The following is a 10,962-nucleotide window of genomic DNA, read 5'->3' as shown; positions in this document are numbered from 1 at the left end:
GAGATACCCCCGACGGATGAGAGCTTCGATCTCATCCTTCAGCTGGATGCACTGCTCGGTGTTGTGGCCGTGGCCTCGATGAAATCGGCAGTACTTCCGACGGTCGAGGCCTTTTGCCTTCAGAGGCGGAGGCCGTCGCAGGTATTCTTCCCCCTCGATCTCCATTAGAATCTGTGCACGAGGAGCGGAAAGAGGAGTGTAGGAGTCATACCTGGGGCGTGTCAGCCTCGGAGTCTGTTGCCGGGGTGACTTTTGGATTCGTCGGGGTGGCGAGACCCGACTATCGGTCGGGGGCCTGCTGGGTTTGGCGGGTTCCCGACGTTTCCTCCGCTTCTCCTTCGGGCCTCTGGGCTCGGCCAAGTGTCGGTCAGATGCCCCTTCGTCCGCGCGCATGTACTTGTATGCGCGCTCCAGTAGCTCGGCGTATGTCCGGGGGAGGGTCTTGTCCGGAGAGTAGGTGAATCGGGACGCCCTCAGCCCCCGCTTCATGGCTGAGATAGCCATGTCTTCGTTGAGGTCCCGGACCTCAAGCGTGGCCGTGTTGAATCGCGCCATGAAGTGTCGGAGCGTCTCATTTTCTCCTGTTTGAGGGAGAAAAGGCTGTCCGACGTTCGCGGCGGCTTTCGGCTAGTGCTGAAGTGGGCCACGAACGAGTGCTCGAGCTGTCCGAAGGAGTGGATACTTCCCGATCGAAGATCGGAATACCAGGCCCTGGCAGCCTTGCGGAGTGTGGCGGGGAAGTCGATGCAAAAAAGAGCGTCGGTTGCCCCTTGGATCGTCATGAGAGCTTTATAGCTCTCGAGGTGGTCGACTGGGTCGGTGGAGCCGTCGTATGGCTCCACGTGTGGCATCTTGAACCGACTGGGAATCAGTTCGTCGAGAACTAGTCGAGAGAGAGGTTGGGCGGTCTGGAAGTCGACGTCATTCGAAGACTTCTGGCCGTCCACCTGCAGCTGCGCGAGCCGGCGGTCGATTTCCTCGAACCGGCGCTCGTAGTCGTCCACTCGTCGATGCTGGGAGACCCCGGGAGTGGAGTCTCCGGAAGATTCCGAGAGGGAGGCCGACGGCGTACGCGGTCGTTTCTCCTTCCTTGCCCGTTCCAGCGGGGAAGGAGAGGGCTGTCGGGACCGTCGGTCATCACGCCAGGGCCGCTCCTCCTCTTCTCCGTGGGAGCGCTGTTGAGGGCGCTCGCGCGGAGGCGACGGGGATCGGCGCTGTCGTCGGCGGCTGCTCCTGGAGGGCATCGGACGGGCCGTCGATTGTTGCTGGAGGCTCTTGATTGCGTCCGTCAGCACGGTCATCTGCCGTACAATGGCCGCGATCTGCGCCTCCGTGGTCACTGCGGGGCGCGGAGAGCTGGGCTCCGCCGCCGACGGCGGCGGGGAGGCCTCTTCCCGGTGGGAAGAGCGCCTCGCCGACCCGGTGTCCCTCGATCGTTGGGCTCTTGTCTTTGTCATGCTGTCCCCTTCCTGGCGTGCCAATCTGTTGACGCCAATCGCCTCGTCGCCCAATCGCCGAGGAACGTGCACCTGCAAAAATGAGAAGTCCACACTGATCGGAGGCGGCTCCGGCGGTGACCCTCCGACGGTCAAGTCAGAGAGGTGACTGGGCAACAGTGAAATGAAGACAAAGAGCTCAATCGAGGGAGAGAGGGAGAGAGGAGCGAGCCTGTGATTTTGGAGTCGAGAAGTGGGGGGAGCGGATCCCTTGCACTGTTGCCTCCCTGATTTATATAGTGGAGCACGGTATGGCGCCGTCATTAATGGCGCAGACAAGTGAGGAATTGTCAACTCACTGTAGATTGTCAGAGTCGCCGTGAAAGTGTCATGTCGCCGTGGGACTGTCAAATCACCAGGGTTGACAATGCCCTCGGCGGGACAATGCCCCTAGATGGCCGTGCCGCATGTTGCTGTTAGAACTGACAAGGCCTGACGACTGTACGGCGATTAGAGGAGTCGACCGACCCTAGGTCGGTGGCCAGCTGAGTGGCGTCGGGCCCCTCCGTTGGTCGGCGAGTCTTACGTGAGTCGGCCATCAGACCTCCGGGATCAGTCGGTCGGGAAAGGTACGCTCGACATATCCTCAGTCGGTGATGGACCGTCAATAGGCAGGTGATGGCGCCCGTCAGTCGGTCGCTCCGGCCGTCAGTCGGTCGGTCGGTCCCTTCGACCGTAAGTCGGTCGGTCGGTTCCTCCGGCCATCGGTCGGTCGGTCGGTGGGTATTCCCCAATAACTTATAAGGTGCGAAAGCCTTCTTGCTCCAATATCTGTATGTCCCATGGTGCTTGCTATATGTTTAGACTTATTTATCATGAAACCGTCGTAAACATGTCTGATTCAGAAACATATCCAACCCCACAATCCCTTCAATGTTTAGGAAAAAAACTTATAACCTTGATAAGAAGTCATGAACAAGAGAGAAGAATAGATCTTCCAATCTTACATCATTAAAGATGCATGGTTTTTTTATCTTGCAATTTCAAATCCCTCTTTCTTTTTCCAATCATCCTTTTTTTGTTATTAAATTTTATTATTAGTAATTTGTGCATACATTTTCAGATGCCACATAGATTTCAATCATTATCAGTGAAACTTTCTTATTATTTCATACCCTTGAGATATATTATGAGTTTTTTAATTATTTATCAATTTTTTTTGTAGTACTTACATGCTGCTTTCCTTTTTCTTTTTCTTTCTTTTTTGTTTGAAGATGCTTCTTGGTAACTCAGAATTTAATCACTGAGATTGTAAAGTTGGAGACAACTTGAATACTAGATGTTCTATGCTTATGCTCCTTTTTAAAACAGATTGATATATTAATTTGCTCTGCACCCCACGCTTTGCAAACTTGCACCCAAACCATTCTTCCCTATTAACCATGGAGTTGCCCATGCCCAAGGAGATCTCAAGCCCAGACCAATAAATCATTCCCAGCCCACTGATTTGATGCCCATCCGTACTCATCTTTTTTTTTTTTTTTCTGGGTGGGGTTGGCCCCCCCGGGGGGGGTGGGGACATCCGTACTCATCTTTGATGTATGTACCTTGCTTATGCCTCCATGTATAACATATACACTATCCTTCTTGGATGGTATCATGAGATATCAAAGTAACACATTGGAGGAGCACTCATGGAAGTGGTACAATAAGACACGCAAATACTTACAGATTAACATGCTCCCATTTTCTCCTCCCTTTGGTGCTTTTCTCACTCTTTTTCCATTTCAATTCTTCTCTCATTACCTTCATCTTTCGGTATCAGAAGGACGCGTGGGTAGTTCAGAGACACAAAAGAGGAGCACTAAGGAATTCCAGTGTCCACACTCTCTTTCCTCTAGCGCTGCAAGATTGCTTTAGAAAATCCTTTAGATCCTTACGACAAAGATTGAAGAGGTTCTTGTTTTACTTTGACTAAATTTTAGCTTCTTAATCCCTTCTTTTTTCCTATCACTTCTCTCTCCTTTTTTTTTTTATATTTCTTGTCTTTAAGCACTAGACATTTTCCAACTTGCCTTTATCACTCTCTTCATCTTTTGGTGTCAAAAGGACATCACAAGTGTCCTTTGTCTTTAGCCTTACCACGTACTCTCCCCATCTTTATCTATTTACCTTATTTTTGGGCAAAGAGGACACCTTGGAGACGCCCATTTTTCTCTCTCCCCTCTCCTTATCTATGTTCCCTACCTTTAGGCAAAGAGGACACTTCTTTTTCCTCTTTACTGTGGAAAATAAAATTAGTGTGAGAGGGACCGTTTCATCCTTTCCTTCACAAACAACATTTAAAAATAGGACATTTTTCCACAGCCCGTGCCAGGAAACTTTGTGAAGACAAGTCAGTAGCCACCAACAATATTGATGATCTTTTGCTATTCTTTTCTTCTTCTTTCTATTTTAAATCTTGTTGCGGCCAATCTCCTCATCGTCTGATCATCGGAAACGAGCATCTACATGAAAAATCCACACTGTCTGAAGATGCCTTCGACGGGGATCCTCCGACGGTCAAGTTAGAGAGGAGACTAGGCAACAGTAGGAAAGAATCAGGAGAGCTCAGCGGGAGAGAGAGAGAGAGCCAAAGAGGGAGAGTTCAGGGGCTTCGAAAGAATCTCTCCCAGCACTGTTGCCTTTCCCGTTTTATAGTAGAGCGCGGCATGGCGCCGTCATTAATGGTGCAGACAATTGGGAGAGTTGTCAAGTCGTCGGAGGCTGTCAGAGTCGCCGCGGATTGTCAAATCATCGTGGATTGTCAAATCACTGGGATTAATCTATGTCTTTGGCAGGACAATGTCCCAGAGCGGCCATGCCGCATGTCTTTATCAGGGTGGCGGCCTTCAGCAGTCGTACGGCGTTTGGAGGAGCCGATCGGCTAGGATGTCGGGTGAAGACCCAGGGACCTCCCCCCGATGGTCAGTTTGATGCGTTGCGAAAGTCGAAGGTCGGGCCGCGTTGTTCGGCCAGTCGAAAACGGAAAGGATCTTTCCGACCGACATACCTTCGATCGGATGGTGTCGGTCGATGCGGTCGGTAGAGTCGGGCACCGGTTAGGCGAGCCCGACGGTGAGTCGGCGTGAGAGGGACCGGTCGATATATCCCAACAAGTCTATTTTCCATCATATTGTTGCAGTATTTCTTCACCACTTAACAAAATCAATGAATTCGAAGAGTCTATTTTTCTATTCAATACATTGTATTTTTTCTTTTTTGATAAGGCACATTGTATTTTTGCTTCTCAACGTATTTTATACTCCTTATCACTCAACCATGTCAAATAGGCATGTCCCCATGAAAACCTTCTTAAAATTCCATAAATTCTCCAACATGCACATGACTTGCCCTTATTAGACTGCCACCCACTCTTCTCACCAACTCCCTCAATTTTTGTCATCAACTTGTAATGATTTCTGATCCATACCGTAGCTTCGTTGTGAAGAAAAATTGAAGCTGATCGGAAAAAAATTTAAATTTTTTTGTGAAAGAAATTGTCAAGAAGCCCTATCTCTAAACCTCAATATCAAATAAGAACAGAAGATACATAAATAAGACCGACTGAAAGATAAGGCCACCAAAGCAAGGCCACCAAAGCAAAGGCTTTAGGCCCTTACTTGCTTTAGGCCCTCAGGCCCCTACTAATAGCCTATTCGTGAACCATGATCCGTCTCCACCGCCACACCACATCCACTTGCGAGAAGATGAAGTGACGATCGAACCAGGAAGAGGCCATCGGAGGCACAGGCAGCAGCACTATCGATGGAGAGGATGCAGATCCATCTGACGGCAATGGAGGCCTTGAGGGGCGACGAGGCATGTCCAACGGGGTTCCAGGCTTCCAGCCCAGCGGTAAGGAAGGGCTGTGTCCAGCCTCCTCCGACGGGGTTCGTGTAGAGCACGAGCATGTCGTCGATGTTCGAGGTCGGTGGTCTACACGTGTTTGGCGATGCAAACTTCACCGTGATGGAGCTTGCCGACCGACCGGACAATGGTGGCGCCAAGGAGATCTGGATGCCCGCCCCCATCGATCTTCCCCAACACAGCGGGACCAAAGGTAACTCTTGCAACACCAAATAAATCTATACTTATCTAGATCTTGTTTTTAATTTTTTTTTTCAAATTAAACTTTTAAAAGGAGCAGCAATATCGGAGGGTGAGGATTACAGAGGTGGACGAAAAGATTTCAGCTTTGAAGGAGGGAAGGGATTAGAAGATTTAAGGGTGAAAGACACAAAAAATGGCTCAGAGCGGGTACCAAAGTTGGGGTCGACTTCGATGGTGGAGCTCCATGATAAGTGATATATTTTTGCATTTATTGAAGATATTTTTGGTAATTTATGGTGCTAACATCTTCTTAAAAATCTAATTTCATGAATTTATTAATTTTTTTAAAAAATAAATAATTTTAAAAAAATATATAAAATTAGATATATTTATGAAAAATAAGATGTTAATTTAATTGAGTAATTTAAGCATCAAAATGAAGAAAAATTTTTGAAAAATTTAATGCATATTTTTTTTAATTTTTCAGGTGAAAATCGGAGCAAAAACGGAGCCAAAATATCCTAAAAAATTTTAAAAATAGCCTCCGGTGCATGGTGGACCGACCGGTCAGTCCACAAAGTCAGGACGCGGTCCACAGGAAACTTCACGCGATCCACAGGCGTGGTTCACAGCGAGAGAAAGATCCTGGGCACGATCTAACGGTTGAGATTCAATCCGATTTAGATCCAACGGTTGCTGTTCATTGTCGGTTTATAAGAGGACTCTTTTGCGCGATCCGACGGTCCAGAAGCGATCCATCATGCAATCCAACTACTGAGGACGCTCCCGACTTTGAATAGGAGATCAGAAGCGCTGATCAACGGTCCAGATCTCATCCAAACTCAAATCGGACGGTCAGAATTGAATCCGACCCTGATAAGGAGTAAAAGGCTGATTTTTGGGCTGATCTGAGCGGTCCAAGCCTGATCCGACAGCCAGAAAAATTTTTAAGGATTTTAATACATTTTCTAGGGATTTTAGGACTCCTTTTCCTACCAAAAAATTATGAAAAATTCATCTATAAATAGGGGGTCCGGGAATAAGCTTGAGGAGGAGAAAAAATCAGAGAAAAAGCAGAGAAAAAATAGATAAAAAATTCAAAGAGCTTTAGGGATCAAATATTGGGAGATTATGGAGTTAGAGAGCTTGATGCGTGGCTAAATTCTTTCAATCCAGGAATATGATGAAGCCTGTAAATGAGTTTTTTTTTTTTTTTGTATTTAATTTTTATGTAATAAAATTATACTTTTATTTTATATTTTTTATTTTTTTTGAGGTATTGATCCAACCTACATGGCCTATACCCTCTGTTGACGTGTCGTGATCTCTGGATATGGTACGTACTTTGAAGAGATAGATCGTGGTATGTTAGATTAAATCTTAGATCTTGTAATTAAATTTAGATAGTTTATACTCCAACAGGACGAGCTGTGATCTACTGATATAGTCCGTATCCCTTAGAGATAAACTATACTAATATCATAATTATAAGAATTAAATATTATAATATAAAAAAAAGAAGAAAATAAATCTCTTTGCATGGTGGATTCAGAATTTCTGAATTATTTCTCTGAATTATTTTCTTTCATAATTTAATTTACACTTTTGATTTTTTTTGTTATTCTATTTCTTGTTAATCCTTCTACAATCAATTCTCTTTTTATTTCTTCTTAAAAGAAAAATATAATCGCATAGATCCCGTGGAAACGATCCCTACTCACCCTATCTATATAGTTTGATTTGATTTTTATTCTTGACCGTCTATGACAGCGATCACTCCACCTGAAGAGGGCGGCAACGGGCCATCGGATGGCGGCAAGTACACAGGGCTAGCTAAAAGGAAGGGCTTAGTCTCCATGCAGGCCGCACCATTTTTTTTTTTTTGAGCCGTGTATGTGGAAGCAATAAAGATGCTGATTTCATTTTTTTGGAAGACCTTTCTGAGAGAGTCAGAGACCGAGCGTTTGAGACAATGTTATTAAATCTGATCCGGACTTCGATATGGACAAGACACTGGATCAGTGGATCAGCGGTCCAACTTTGGATCAATGGTTGAACCGGTGGGTCAATGCATATAGCGTAAAATATAAAATTTAATAACTTGTTTATATCCAGAAATACAATAAGAGTCCTGATAATATATATTTCAATGCTGCAAGTATCAAAATACAAATGAAACACAACTATAATCCTATAAATACAAATAATTAGATTAAAATATTCATAAATATAAAAATTTAATGGCATAAAGTTATAAATTCATAATAACTGCTTAACTAATAGTTTAAACTTATTTGATATTTTCATCGTATAATCCATACCTCCATGGTACCTCATGCATTATATCCACAATAACATAAATCATAAAAAGTTTCATCAGATAACAAACCATGAATTTATAAATTTCAGCGATTAGCAAGCATGTATTATTCAACCACACAAACGAAGCTGATAAATATATATGAACCCAACCAACTGCTAATCTTATATTCAGAAATACCAAAATTTGATACAAGCTCAAACATATAATCCAACTTTAAAACATAACCATCTACATCTGCTAATAAGATCAAAAGTTTTAACAAACAAATACACAATAATATACGATATTTCACTTCAATATCTTTTTAAAAAAAATTAAAAGTGATAAACAAGTACACAACATAAAAATTCAAGCTAATGAACTGAAATTTATGTCAATATTTGCAAAAACATCTTCTTGACTTGTAATACTTTCATTTCCTCCATCTTCTCTCCTATTGACATCATTTCCATCATTTTCATCATCATCAGCATCCAAATCTTCTAAGTTCAATATATCTACAAAGTCACAAATTGAACAAAAAATTAAAAAAAAATCATATCTCATAAAATTATAATGATATTTTATTCATAAATTATATAATAAAATAATTTACTCATCATTATTATCATTTTTTTGAATAGAACATGATGTCAATTCACGATGAAAAATTTTCAATTCTTCACTAGTTAACTCTGATGGCTCATCAACTAATACTCACGCATCATTATCACCAAACAATTCAAAGTCAATAAGATCATAGTTGCGATCCTTGAAATAAAATCTATATTTAATATTTGTTAGTTTAAAAATTAAATAATAAAAAATAAATAAAAAGAATTGAATATCATTCATAACAAAATTATCTTTGTTGTAGTCTCAAATTGTAGTGCACAAATACCAGAACATTAAGTCTTTGGTGCTCTAACCTATTTCTCTTTTTAGAATGAATATGTTCAAAGATGCTCCAATTTCTCTCGCATCCGGACGCACTACAAGTTTGGCTTAAAATACGAATAGTTAATTTTTGCAAATTAGGTGCACAATTTCCATATGTGACCCATCATTCATCTAGATAAAAATATTGTATTTGTTAAAATAGAATACAGTTGAAAAACTTTATATCAATGAAAGCATAAGGACATAACTAAGAAACAAGCTTATTGGAGCCAAGCGACTTCGATCATTTATAGCCGATGAGCGTCCAAAGTCAGCCTCTGCATTTCTAAATAACCTCATCTCATTAGTTAAGTTACTCTACAAGGTTGGATTACCAAATGAAACCTCTCTATGACATCTAAGAGTCCAGAAATACTACGAGGATGTTTATCCATAAGTTCTGAGTCATATTGAAAACAAGGATTCAATCAAAATCCAGCTGCATGAAAATTTTGATGTAATTGCAGATCCCATTGAGAATCAATTATCCTCAAATAAGGTTCAACTACAGTCTTTCTCCTTCTAAATCTTTTGATCATTTCATCTCTTGCTTGATGTATAGCATGATACAAGTAGCCCATTGAAGGTCTATCATCACTGTCAACAATCCTCAAAATTGAATTAAAGGCTCGTTAGTTTAACAATGGTTGCACATTCATTCTAAAAAAGAGAATTAAGCACATCATTGACGAGCTTTTTTCCTTTACTATTCTTGACATAAGCTGAAGTTGTCCACTCTCTAGAAGTCACCATTGCTCTTAATGCATCTTTGTGGCCAAAATGCTTTGTAAAGCAATAAAATTGGCAGCAAAACGTGTGGGTGCCGGACGAATTATCTCCTTTCCGCTAGTAAATTTTCTCATCAAATACAAAGGATAGCAATGATTATAAATATATTTTGTGATACCTGCAGCATGAGTTACTGTGTTCTTAACTGAAACTAACTTACCAATATCTTACATAATGAGATTAAGACAATGAGCAGCACAAGGCGACCAAAAAAGAGTAGAAAAATTTTGTTCCAACTTCTTACCGGCAACAACATAATTTGCAGCATTATCAGTCACTACATGAACCATATTTTTAGAACCAACAGATATAACAATTTCTTTGAACAACTTGTATAACATATCAGCTGTCTTTGAGGTATCTGAAGCATCCACGCTTTTCAAAAATACGATCCCTCTAGGACAATAAACTAAAAAATTAATTAAATTCTCCTACACTGATCTATCCATCCATCAGCCATGATTGTGCATCATGTTTTCTTCCATGTGGCACGAAAGTTTTGACATAACTTTTCACCTCATCAACATTCTTGATTAACAAATAACCACGAACAGAATGAAAATTTGGAGCTTTATAACCAGGCCCCATACTAGATATGGCATCTATCATGCACTGATAATACTTAGAGTTGACAGCATTAAATGACACACATGCATCTATTATCCATTTTGCCATTGTAAGATCACATCTTTCAACTGCTTCTTTGTTTTGCAATAAGCTTTTTATAGTTGGTTGAGCATCAAGAGTTGTTCTTGGCATAAAATAATTTTTAAATATTTTTAATTATTTTTTTTTCACCTTCTATATTTTTACTTTTTGCATTACTTGTAGACTTGTTTGATGAGTGAGGAATTTCTTGTATGTCATCATTTTCACCCAATTGCCTATAATATACTTGTTCCTTATGTTCCTTATGCCTTGTATTAAAGGAATTGTAATCTTCATCCATTGTCTTTGCTCTTTTCTTCTTCTCACCAATAGCTTAAATATTTTGTATCATTTGATGGCGAATATCAGCCGGTACCTTGCGGCATGGTTCTACTTCTCCTTTTACTCCTGCAAGATGTTGTTTGAAGCAATTGATCCCACCACCAGCAAATGCCTTTCCACAATACAAACATGTCAACTTCATCCTTTTGGCATTACCACTAAGTTCTAGAGCTTCTCTACAATAATTTCATGCAGGATCACTTTTATCTCTAACTCCAGAAGATGAAGTATTATTTGTATCACCCATAGATGGCATAGTCTCCTCAACAGAAGTCATTTTGATAATCTATAAAAAAAATTAAATTAAACTATAATTTATAATTTATAAGTAGAAGATAAAATAACAGTAGTAAATCATCCACAATTTTTTTTTTTTTTTTCATGATCTCACAACTCACGGTGAGATCACGAGCA

The sequence above is a fragment of the Elaeis guineensis genome, chromosome 8 (genome assembly GCF_000442705.2).
Source record: "Elaeis guineensis isolate ETL-2024a chromosome 8, EG11, whole genome shotgun sequence".
Lineage (NCBI taxonomy): Eukaryota > Viridiplantae > Streptophyta > Magnoliopsida > Arecales > Arecaceae > Elaeis > Elaeis guineensis.
Note: the sequence above shows the minus strand (reverse complement) of the source record.